This window comes from Capra hircus, chromosome 24 (genome assembly GCF_001704415.2).
Source record: "Capra hircus breed San Clemente chromosome 24, ASM170441v1, whole genome shotgun sequence".
In the NCBI taxonomy this organism is placed as follows: domain Eukaryota; kingdom Metazoa; phylum Chordata; class Mammalia; order Artiodactyla; family Bovidae; genus Capra; species Capra hircus.
Window position 1 is genome coordinate 22,033,793 of NC_030831.1, and position 12,540 is coordinate 22,046,332.

The 12,540-nt window shown below is 41.4% G+C and overlaps 1 pseudogene; it reads right to left on the reverse strand.

Annotated features, from left to right (window-relative positions):
• Nucleotides 8,290–11,760, reverse strand: LOC102184962 (annotated as a pseudogene).

Consider the following 12,540-nt stretch of genomic DNA (forward strand, 5'->3'; position numbering starts at 1 on the left):
TTCCCCCTCCTCCCCCCAATGTGGTTTTCTGGGGTCCTTTTTAAAAAATTTTCAGGCCTGTGGATTTGAAGTTGCTCAGGCCCAAGACTGCCCTGGTATTTAAATCTGTTGCTTTTGGAAACTACAGATGGCAGTAGGAAAAAGAGAAAGCATGTGATGAATGGTGAGGAGAAAATACACTAGGCGAGAAGAGACCACAAAACATCAAGCAGGAAATGGATTGCAATTTAGACAGGTCATATAGGGAAGACTTCGCTAATAGTTGTTTGAGAAAAGATACCAGTAAATGAAAGGAAGCACTCTGAGACTGGAGGAAAGATATTCTAGGCATGGGAACAACAAGTGTGAAGAACTTGATGTAGGAGCAATGCCTGATTTGTTCAAGAGACAAGGCCAGTGGGGCTAGAGCAGAGTGAACATGGGTGAATGTAGCGGGTGAAACCAGAGAAAGTGGTTAAGGGTGGAGAGTAGGGCCAGATCATGGAATACTTGGTTAGCCATTGGCGAGAACTATGAATGAGATGGAAAGCTCACAGGTTTTGGGCAAAGGAGTGTAGTGAGTAGGTGCTGAGACTAAAGTGTCCCAACTAGTTTCTTTAAATTCGTAAAAAATGTTTCTCTACATATTTTTATGTAAATCTATAATAGACTATTAATATAAACTAATAATATAGCTACATGAGAAAAGTGTAGAAATAAAAAGCATTCCAAAAGTAACCCATGAGTCCACAACCCTAGTATTATCCCAGTAACAATTTTATGTTGTGTCTACACCTATAAAAATGCACTCTATATACCTGTCCCTATCTCTACCTATTGTACTGTGTTTACAACAGAAAGAAAAATCTAGAAAGCAGTAGATGAAGTCCATATCTTGGTTTCTTAATCTTAGTGCCACTTTTCCTCTTAACTGTGCATCAACTGTACTTCTACCTGAGGCTGCTGTCTCTGTTGGGTCTAAGCTGCCCTCTCAAACCTCAGACATACTGTAGTAATCCTTACCTCTTGCATTATAAAGTTTTCCTCTCTGAATTTTTTGAATTGGCATGTAAATATCCTTTTATAAAACCATCACAAAATCCTTCAGACCAAGATGACTAAATCTAACCTGCTTGAGCAAGTACAATATTAGACAAAGCAAAGAATCAGAAGCAAAGAATAGGAGAGAGGAGATCCCTGAAATGGGAAATTCGAGGCAAATTTGGGGCTTCCCTGGTGGCTCAGATGGTAAAGAATCTCCAATGCAGGAGACCTGGGTTCGACCCCTGAGAAGGCAATGCAACCCACTCCAATATTGCCTGGAGAATTCCATGGGCAGTCCATCAGATCCCAAAGAGTGGGACACGATTAAGCAACTAGTCACTGCCTGTGGCCTTCCAGGCCACAGCACAGGGAGGGAGAACTCCAGTAGAACCTGGCAGTCTCCCTCAATGAGAAGATGGAGCAGGTCAAGGGACTAGCTTTTGCAGGGTGGAGTACCAAAGAGAAGTAAACGTTGGAGATCTGCAGAGGGTCCTTCAGAAGCATTCAGCTGAGTGAAAACTATCTGAGGTGGAGGAAAGAACCATCCAGAAGAATTAGTGGGGGAAATCACTGGAACTCACAGTGGCCAGGAATAGTGCCATCAGGCAGAGCAGAAAGCCTTAAAAGTGACAGGACATCTGTTAGAGCTGTGGTTCTCAAAAGAGGGCAGTTTTGGCGCACACACACCTTCCCTGTCCCCCCAGCCCCCACCCCGCAATCTCACAGGAGGCAATTGGTGATTTCTGGAGACAGTTTTGGTTTTCACAGCCAGAGGAGATGAACCTATACCGGCATCTAGTGAGTGGACGCCAGAGATGCTGCTGCTGCTGCTAAGTTGCTTCAGTTGTGTCCGACTCTGTGCGACCCCATAGACAGCAGCCCACCAGGCTTCCCTGTTCCTGGGATTCTCCAGGCAAGAACACTGGAGTGGGTTGCCATTTCCTTCTCCAATGCATGAAAGTGGAAAGTGAAAGTGAAGTCGCTCAGTCTTGTTCGACTCTTAGCGACCCCATGGACTGCAGCTAAATGTTCTATTATGAATCATCTGGCCTTAAATGTCAATAGTGCTGAGGCTGAGAAACTCTGGGTCCAAAATGTAGTCTTATCTCCATAGGAGAAAAATGAACCCTGGACAACACTGCCTGAAAGATACTTAATAGCAAGACCTAATAGGATAAAACTGTTTAAGTAATTTAAACACATTCAAGAACAAAGCTCAAGAATATATATATATATATAAAAAATACTTAGCACCCAATAGCATACAATACACAATGACTGGCATCCAATAAAAAATTGGGTAACTCATGTCATGCAAAGAAGCAGGAAAATGCAACTATAATAAGAAAAACCGCTCTAATTGATCCAGAAGCGACAATTAGACAAGCTCATTAAGACAGTTATTAAACTATTCCATATGATCAAGAAGATAAGGAAATGTAGAACATGCTCAGTAGCGACATGAAATCTAAGAAAAACAACCAAATCAAGCTTTTGGAGATGAAAGCTACAATATCAGATTTTTTTTTTTTTTAAAAGCACAGATGGGATTAATTGTGGATTAAACAGAAAAAAAAAAATTACCGTAGGTAAGACATAACAAAAATCATTCAAAATGAAAAAAAGGAAAACACTGAGAAAAAATGAACAGAGCTACAGTACAGTATTGGAAAAGGCAATGGCAACCTACTCCAGTGTTCTTGCCTGGAGAATCCCAGGGACAGCGGAGCCTGGTGGGCTGCCGTCTATGCGGTCCCATAGAGTCGGACACGACTGAAGCGACTTAGCAGCAGCAGCAGCAGCAGCACAGTATCAAGCAGCGTAGTATGTACAACAGTAATTAGAGTTCCCAAAGGTGAGGGGAGAAAGGAACAAAGAAATATTTCAACAAATTATTTCTGGCACACAGGTTTTACAGGTAAATTTTTAACCATTACATATATTAATAAAAGAAAAAAGTCTCGATTTAATTACTTCAGTTCCACTTTAAGAAACCACAATAAGAATAAATTAAGCCCAAAGTAAAGAGAAGAAAAGAAAGACTAGATTGGAAATCAATAGAATAGAAAACAAAAATAAGAAATCAATTTCTATACTCTATTTAAACCAAAAGCAACTTTTTAAAAAGAACAAGATAAACTTCTAAGCCAAACTGATCAGGGGGAAAAAAAATAGGTGCAAATTATATCAGGAATGAGAGGTGTGACATTACTGAATATTAAGCTAATTCTCCACACAAAGAGTAGTAATGAAGTTTGCTAAACTCCACATGCTGGTTCCAATACCAACTTATTGTTTGAGCTGTCAGCAGTATTTTGCATACCACACACTTGGTTTTTCTCTACCTTGTGGGACATTTCTTCTCAGTCTCAATGGTGGTATTTCCTCAACTCTCTAGCCTTCAGTATGTTGGAGTGCCTGAGGGGTCAGCGTTCAAATCTCTGGTTTTCTACCTATGTTCTCTTCCTAGGATCTCATGTGGTCTTGAAGCGAAGTCGCTCAGTCATGTCCGACTCTTTGCGACCCCGTGGACTGTAGCCCGCCAGGCTCCTCTGTCCCTGGGATTCTCCAGGCAAGAATACTGGAGTGGGTTACCACTTCCTTCTCCAGGGGATCTTCCCGACCCAGGGATCAAACCCGGGTCTCCCGCATTGGAGGCAGACGCTTTAACCTCTGAGCCACGCAGGAACCTCTGGTCTTAGGTCTTTACAATTAGTACCTAGGATTCCAAAATCTGTATTCCAGCCTTGACCTCTTCTCTGAATTACAGGTTCATAAATCCCTTTGCCTACCAGATATCTCCACTTTGATGCCTACTTTAATCTGGGTTCCCAAGAAAACAGAGCCTAAAATTAAACCTTATTGTTAATTCTTTATTGCATGCCTTCGTGCTCAGTTGTGTCCGATTCTTTGCAACCCCCTGGACTGTAGCCAGCCAGGCTCCTCTGTCCTTGGGATTTCCCAGGCAAGAACACTGGAGTGGGTTGCCATTTCCTCCTCCAGGGGATCTTCCTGATCCAGGGATGGAACCTGGGTCTCCTGTGTCTCCTGCATTGGCAGGTGGGTTCTTTTCCTTTATTGGGGTGGTGCAATCTCAGAACATGATGACTGAAGGTAAATGGGTAGTGAGGCAGGGAAAAAGAAAGGTACAAGTGGGTGTCACTCTGTGTCTACAGTCAAGGCACAGCTGTTTGCATAGTTTCACTGTCTTCAGAGTGCATGTGGTATGAACTAGGTCATCTCACCATGGGGTGGGAGGAAGGAGATGACTTTTCTTCAGGCTCCCTTCAGTTTCCACCAGAGAACATCAACTCCACACTCCCAGGTGGTATCCTTGAACCCCTCCAGCAGCAGCCACTGAGAAGTCAGGATCCAAGGCAGCACAGCAGCACAGGGGGAGTGTTGGGCCAGAGATCCAGGAGGAGTCAGTTGCTCCCTCCACTTGCAGCCTGGTGCTGCAACAGCAAGGTGGATGGTGCAGGCAGTCTTCTTAGAGGGTCATCAGTATCAAAGAGCAGAAACCCTGGCCCTGCAAATAGGCTTATAAATGGGGCTTGGAACAGTGATTCGTTAGGCATCTTCAATCTAACATGCCCCAATCAAACTTTTAATTTCTCACCAAACATGTAGTTTTCTCATATCTTATATTGCTGTCTTATAAAGTGGCAATTTTATCCTCCCAGTTGCTCAGGCCAGCGCCTCCTCATCTCCCTGCTTTACTCAGTTCCCCACAAGGCAGCCAGATCACAGAAACCAGACTATACCATTTCTCTGCTCAAAATCCTCTTTCTCCTTGCTATGAATGTCAAAGGAACACTGTGCCTGCAACTTCAGTTCAGTTGCTCAGTCGTGTCTGACTCATTGCAACCCTATGGACTGCAGCATGCCAGGCCTCTCTGTCCATCACCAACTCTCAGAGTTTACTCAAACTCATGTCCATTGAGTCAGTGATGCCATGCAACCATCTCATTCTCTGTCGTCCCCTTCTCCTTTTGCCTTCAATCTTTCCCAGCATCAGGGTCTTTTCAAATAAGTCAGTTCTTCCCATCAGGTGGCCAAAGTATTGCAGTTTCAGCTTCCTTCTCATCCTCTTTTAATTACATGGCTGTAGTCACCATCTGTAGTGATTTTGGAGGCCCCCAAAATTAAGTCTGTCACTCTTTCCACTGTTTCCCCATCTACTTGCCATGAAGTGATGGGACCAATGCCATGATCTTAGTTTTCTGAATATTAAGTTTTAAGCCAAATTTTTCACTCTTTCATTTTCATCAAGAGGCTCTTTAATTCTTCTTTGCTTTCTGCCATAAGGGTGGTGTCATCTGCATATCTGAGGCTATTGATATTTCTCCCGGCAACATTGATTCCAGTTTGTGCTTCATCCAGCCCAGCATTTTGCATGATGTACTCTGCATATAAGTTAAATAAGCCGGGTGACAATATACAGCCTTGACATACTCCTTTCCCAATTTGGAACCAGTCTGTTGCTCCATGTCCAGTTCCGACTGTTGCTTCTTGACCTGTATACAGATTTCTCAGGAGGCAGGTCAGGTGGTCTGGTATTCCCATCTCTTTCAGAATTTTCCAGTTTGTTGTGATCCACACAGTCAAAGGCTTTGGCATAGTCAATAAAGTAGAAATAGATGTTTTTCTGGAACTCTCTTGCTTTTTCCATGATCCAGTGGATGTTGGCAATTTGATCTCTGGTTCCTCTGCCTTCTCTAAAACCAGCTTGAACATCTGGAAGCTCACGGTCACGTATTGCTGAAGCCTGGCTTGGTGAATTTTGAGCATTACTTTACTAGCATGTGAGATGAGTGCAATTGTGTGGTAGTTTGAGCATTCTTTGGCATTGCCTTTCTTTGGAATTGGAATGAAAACTGACCTTTTCCAGTCCTGTGGCCACTGCTGAGTTTTCCAAATTTGCTTGCATATTGAATTCAGCACTTTCACAGTATCATCTTTCAGGATTTGAAAGAGCTCAACTGGAATTCCATCACCTCCATTAGCTTTGTTCATAGTGATGCTTCCTAAGGCCCACTTGACTTCACATTCCAGGATGTCTGGCTCTAGGTGAGTGATCACACCATCGTGATTATCTGGGTCATGAAGATCTCTTTTGTATAGTTCTTCTGTGTTTTCTCGCCATCTCTTCTTAATATCTTCTGCTTCTGTTAGGTCCATACCATTTCTGTCCTTTATCGAGCCCATCTTTGCATGAAATGTTCCTTTGGTATCTCTAATTTTCTTGACGAGATCTCTAGTCTTTCCCATTCTACTGTTTTCCTCTATTTCTTTGCACTGGTCACTGAGGCAGGCTTTCTTATCTTTCCTTGCTATTCTTTGGAACTCTGCATTGAAATGGGCATATCTTTCTTTTCTCCTTTACCTGCAAAGTAAGTTGTCTGCAACTTACTCCTAAACAATCCAGGAAAAAAAATTTAAAAAAATATATAGATATATCTAGGTAGATAGAGTAGGTAGGTAGATAATGATAAAGCAAGTGTGATAAAATGATATTTGGGGAATCTGGGGGAAGCACATATAGGAATTCTTTGTACTCTTCTTGCAACTTTTCTGTAAGTTTGAAATTATCTCAAAATGCAGATTTAGAAAAAACAGTAGCCCTGAAAGAGAGAGAGCAAATTACTAAAAGGAAGTCAGGTAAGGTGCTATTATTGAGAATTTTGGGGGCAGGGAGAGAGAGGAGGAATATTGAGAAAGCAATTATAAATATCCCTTATAGCCATATTTAAAATGAAGATGTAGAGCTATGTTTATGATAAAGGAATATTTCTGGTACAACAATGGAAAAATTTTCATTTGCCACTGTCAATGATTTTTAGAACAAAGTACACATATATGTAGTATGGCACTCATCAAAATACTCTTGGTCTACTCTTCTCATCAGGTGGCCAAAGTATTGGAGTTTCAGCTTCAGTATCAATCCTTCCAGTGAATATTCAGGGTTGAGTTCCTTCGGGTTGACTGGTTTGATCTCCTTGCAGTCCAAGGGACTCTCAAGAGTCTTCTCCAATACCACAGTTCAAAGGCATCAATTCTTTGGTTCTCGCCTTCTTTATGGTCCAACTCACATCTGTACATGACTACTGGAAAAACCATACCTTTGACTGTACAGACCTTTGTCAGCAAAGTGATGTCTCTATTTTTTACTATGCTGTCTAGGCTTGTCATAGCTTTTTTTCCAAGGAGCAAGTGTCTTTTAATTTCATGGCTGCAATCACCATCCTCAGTGATTTTGGAGCCCAAGAAAGTGTCCACTGGTTCCACTTCTTCCCCTTCTATTTGCCATGAAGTGATGGGACTAGATGCCATGATCTTAGTTTTCTGAATGTTGAGTCATAAGCCAGCTTTTTCACTCTCCTCTTTCACCCTCATCAAGAGGTTCTTTAGTTCCTCTTTGCTCTCTGCCATTAGAGTGGTATTATCTGCATATTTGAGGTTGTTGATTTCTCCCAGCAATCTTGATTCTAGCTTGTAATTCATTCAGCCTGGTATTAGTGTAAGTGATAAATGATATTGTATAGATTCAATCTGCCTGCCAGAGAAATGAAATGAAAGGGCTTCCCTGGTAGCTCAGAGGTTAAAGCATCTATCTGCAATGCGGGAGACCTGGGTTTGATCCCTGGGTAGGGAAGATTCCCTGGAGAAGGAAATGGCAACCCACTCCAGTATTCTTGCCTGGAGAATCCCATGGACGGAGGAGCCTGGTGGACTATAGTCTATGGGATCACAGAGTCGGACATGACTGAGCGACTTCATTTCTTCATTCAGCCTGGTATTAGTGTAAGTGATAAATGATATTGTATAGATTCAGTCTACCTGCCAGAGAACTGGATCCCAATTCTTTGAAAGATTGCTTTTAATGTGCCTTGGAGGCTCAGCTGCAGCTCCTTGACAGCTGGAATGATCAAAGGCCTGAAGGGTGTTCTAGCGAGATGTGGAGAGATGGGTGTGTCAACATTCTTGGGAAAGCTGGCCTCTTGTTCTAGTTTCAGAAAGGAAATCTTCCTCTGTAAGGAACATAATCCACAGCTTCCATACAGTTAGTTGGGTAATGTATGGTCTATTACCTTAAAAAGATTGTGTGAGATGTTTTTTTTTTTTTTCATTTACTGTCTGGAAGTATTCCCTGCTGAGATGTCTGGCTTAGAATATTCTTTATAGGAAAATTTTAAATTACAGATAATGTCCTTAATAGACATAGAGCTATTCAAATTTTATATTTCTTATTATGTTAACTTTAGATTAATTTTATTATTTTCAGGTAAAATTATTAATCATATCCTTCATATTACCCCTGTAATGGCTGTAGATCTGTGCTGACGGCCACTTTTGCATTCCTTACATTGACATATGGGACTTTTCTCTCTTTCTTGATTAGTTTTGCTGGGAGAATATCAGATTTATTTTTTTCCCAAAAATGAGCCTTTGGCTTTATTTTCTTTTTAAAGTGTTTGCTTTCTAGTTCATTAATTCATGCTCTACTATTTCCTTCCATCTTTTTTTAAAAAAAACTTTATTTTCCCTCAACTTAATTTCCATGTTCTATTTAAAGTCTATGAGAGAGTGGTTTAAAACCACTCAGTGGTCTTCCCTCCTCATTCCTGAGCAGTGGGAGCTGCATACTCCAGTCTTCAGGAGGGACTGCTGAGTAGGCACCCAGGGCACCTGTACGCTGCGGACCAGTCTGGGATCTCAGGTTGAGCAGCAGTAAACTCAGGAACTAGAGCTGTCCATTCACACTGAAATGCCTCTTTGGTCACAGCCTTTTCAGCAGCAGCCTGCTCCTCCTCTTCAATCTCTTCTGGGTCTGTGTGGATGCTGAGATCAGGTGTGACCTCCTCTGGGTGTTCATGAGAGATGGTGCCATGCATGTGTACAACTTCCTAGGCAAGCACCCGTCACAGACCCACTGAGTGAGCTCCCTTGTTGTTGGAGGAAATGGCAATGCCCACAGAGTGCAGAGTTGAGTCTGAGTTACACAGAGCAGTGGTAGGCAGGTTAACGTTAAGAGGCCTCTGTGAGAGGCTAGTGTGTGGCCCTAGGATCAGCAACCACCGGAAGTCCCCACTCCCAGAAGACTGCCTGGATCTGGTGAGTGAAATCTCCAGGACTGACACAGTCAGCAACAGGAATGGCCTTGGGGCAGCAGCAAACTTCAGCACAGCTTGGTGGCCAGTATATCTGGAGGACAGGACACTGACGTGAGCCGAGTTTTCAGTGGGATCAACGGCATGGCACAAGCTGCCAGAACTTTCTCCCAGATTCTCTTCAGATTTATGAGGTAGACACCATCACTTTTTCCTTTTGTAGATTCACTGTTCCATTTGGAAGTCAACCTAAGTGCCTCCTAAATGGGTTCCTTATGTAAGGATTTTTCTTTCTAAAATAGTTTAATTAATTTTTATTTGGCTGCACCAGATCTTTGTTGCGGTGGCACACAGGATCTTTAGTTGTGGCATGTGGGATCTAGTCCCCTGACTAGGGTTTGAACCCAGGCCCCCAGCATTGGGAGCATGGTATCTTAGCCACTGCGCCACCAGGGAAGTCCCTATGTAAGGAATTTGAGGACCTCTTCTTCTTTCTTTTGCAGGACATAAAGGGCTCTGGATATTGTGAGTATTTTTCTTTAAATTATGATGAGAAACCAGAACAACCCATATGAATCTCTCTCTACTTTCTTTGGGGCTTCCCAGGTGGCTCAGTGGTAAAGAATTCACCTGCAAAGCAGGAGATGCAGGTTCAACCCTGGGTTGGGAAGAGCCCCTGGAGAAGGAAACGGCAACCTGCTCCAGTATTCTTGCCTGGGAAATCCTATGGACAGAGGAGCCAGGTGGGCTACAATCTATGGGGTCACAAAGAGTGACTAAACAGCAATAGCTACTTTCTTTAGATTTACTTGATATTCTTTTTCTAACTTCTGGTGATGGAGATTCAAACCACTAAATTTTAGCCTTTCCCTCTCCCCCTAAAACATGCACTGAATGCTATACATTTCTTTAATCAGGACTTTAGTTGTATCTTACTTTATTTCTGTGGATAAAGTTGTATTTCACTTAATCCAGATAAAAATACATTCTAATTTCCATTGTGTTTTTTTCTTTTACCCATGGGTAATTTGAATTGTTTTTCTTAATTTTCAAAGATTTGGGAATTTTAAAAATGTTTATGCTGTTGATTTCTAGCTAGTTTTATTGTTTTATGAAAACATATGCTAAGTCTACGCTAGTAAGTAGTCACTAACCAGATGTAACTGTATAAATTAATTAAAATAAATACAATACAGTTCATTAGTCACATAATTTAAGTGCTCAGTAGCCACATGTGGCTAGTGACTACTGTATTGATTCTGGTGTCTACTGTATTGAACAATAGAGATGGAACACAGAAAATTCTGTTGCATAGCCCGACTCTAAATGATTTCAATCTGACAAAGTTTGTTGAGGCTTGCTTCACAAACCAGCATATGCTCAGTTTTGGAAAATGTTCTCGGTGCACGTAAAAAGAATCAAGTTTCCTGCCATTACTGGTTGCACTGTTATCTATGTGTCCATTAGGTGAATTTATTAATCATATTGTCAAAATATACTCTATTCTTGGACATTTTTTCCTGCTTGTTCTCTTTTACTAAGAGATTTGTGTAAGTCTCCTACTAAAATTGTAGATTTACCTTTCGCATTTCAGTTTTGTCAATTTTAGCTTTATATACTGTGAAGCAAAACTGTTAGGTGTATACACATTTAGTATATTTCTATTTTCTTGGTAAACTGACTCATCAAGTCTTCTGGGAGTGGAGACTTACAGTGGTTACTGATCCTAGGGATGCCCACCAGCCTCTCACAGAGGCCTCTGTTCATTTTATCTCTGGTAAGACATTTGGTTTACAGTCTACTTCTTGTCTAATACTGGTATAGCTATTAGCACCTTCTTTTGGTTAATGTTTGAATGAAGTATCTTTTTCCGTACTTGTATTATTTCAAATTTCCTGGATTTTGATAGTTGTGCTTGTGTGTGTGCTGTTACTCCAGTTGTGTCTAACTCTTTGCAACCCCATGAACTATAGCCCTCCAGGCTCCTCTGTCTATGGGATTTCCCAGGCAAGAATACTGCAGTGGGATGCCATGCCCTCCTCCAGGGGATCTTCCCAACCCAGGGATCAAACCCTGCAGCATATATCTCCTGCATTGATAGGCAGGTTCTTTACCCACTGAGCCCCTTGGAATCCCCTTGATAGTTGTATCTCAAGTAATATGATTAAAAAAAATTCTAGTCAAGAATGTTTGTCTTGTGTCCACTTGCATGTAACATGGGCTTCCCAGGTGGTGCTAGAGGTAAAGAAACCAATTGCCAATACAAGAGATGTAAGAGACATGGGTTCAATCCCTGGGTTAGGAAGGTCCCATTACTGGTGTATTTGGGCTTACATATCATGCTCCTATTTGTTTTCTATCTATATTCTTTTTCTCTTGCTGCCTTCTTTGGGATTAATCAATAGTTTTTATTGCTCCATTTTACTTTTTGTTAAATTCTTATATTCCTCTTTTACTCTAGAGATCACAACACGCATCCTTATTTACTGGAACCTAATATAAATTAGTACTTCTACCATTTTCCTGAGAATGTACTTAGATCCTGACTTTAGGCATTCTTACCTTTTCTTATAGTCAATATTTGTTTATATTTACCTTCAGATTTATACTTTCCATGGCTCTTCATTTTTCCTTAAGTGTTCTTCTCTTGTGCCTGAAGAGCTTCTTTTAGTATTTTTTGAGTCTGTGAGCAATGAATTCTCTCCTTTTTATTTGTCTGGAAATATCTTTACATCGTCTTTACTTTTGAAAATTATACTTCCAAGATATCTCACTATCTTCTGGCTTTATGTTGAGAAGTTAAGCCTCAGTCTAGTCGTTGCTTCTTTGAATATAACGACTTCCCCCCTTCTTAAGATTTTCTCTTTTCTTTGGTACTGTTAGGTATGATGATATCCCCAGCTACACTTTCTTTGCAGTTTTTGGTGTCTGCGGTGCTCCTTTAACGTATGACTTGATTATTCATGAGCATTGGAAAATTCTTGACCAGTCTTTAAATACAGCTTTTGTGCCATCATCTCTTATTTCATTGAGATTCAAATTTTGTGTGTTAGGACTTTTTGATGACTTAGTAGCTAGCTCAGTTCAGTCACTCAGTCATGTCTGACTCTTTGTGACCCCACAGCTTAGTAGCTAAGTTGTGTCCCATTGGAAAAGACCTTGATGCTGGGAACGATTGATGGCAGGAGGAGAAGGGGTTGACAGAGGATGAGATGGCTGGATGGCATCACCAGCTCAATGAACATGAGTTTGAGCAAACCCCAGGAGATATTGAAGGACAGGGAAGACTGGCGTGCTGCAGTTAGCAACTGAACAACAAGGCCTTTTTACCATAGCAGGTATGATTCCTATGCTCTCTTCTGTATCTCCTATAACTTTTTTTTCTTCCCTGTTTCAGCCTTGGTGT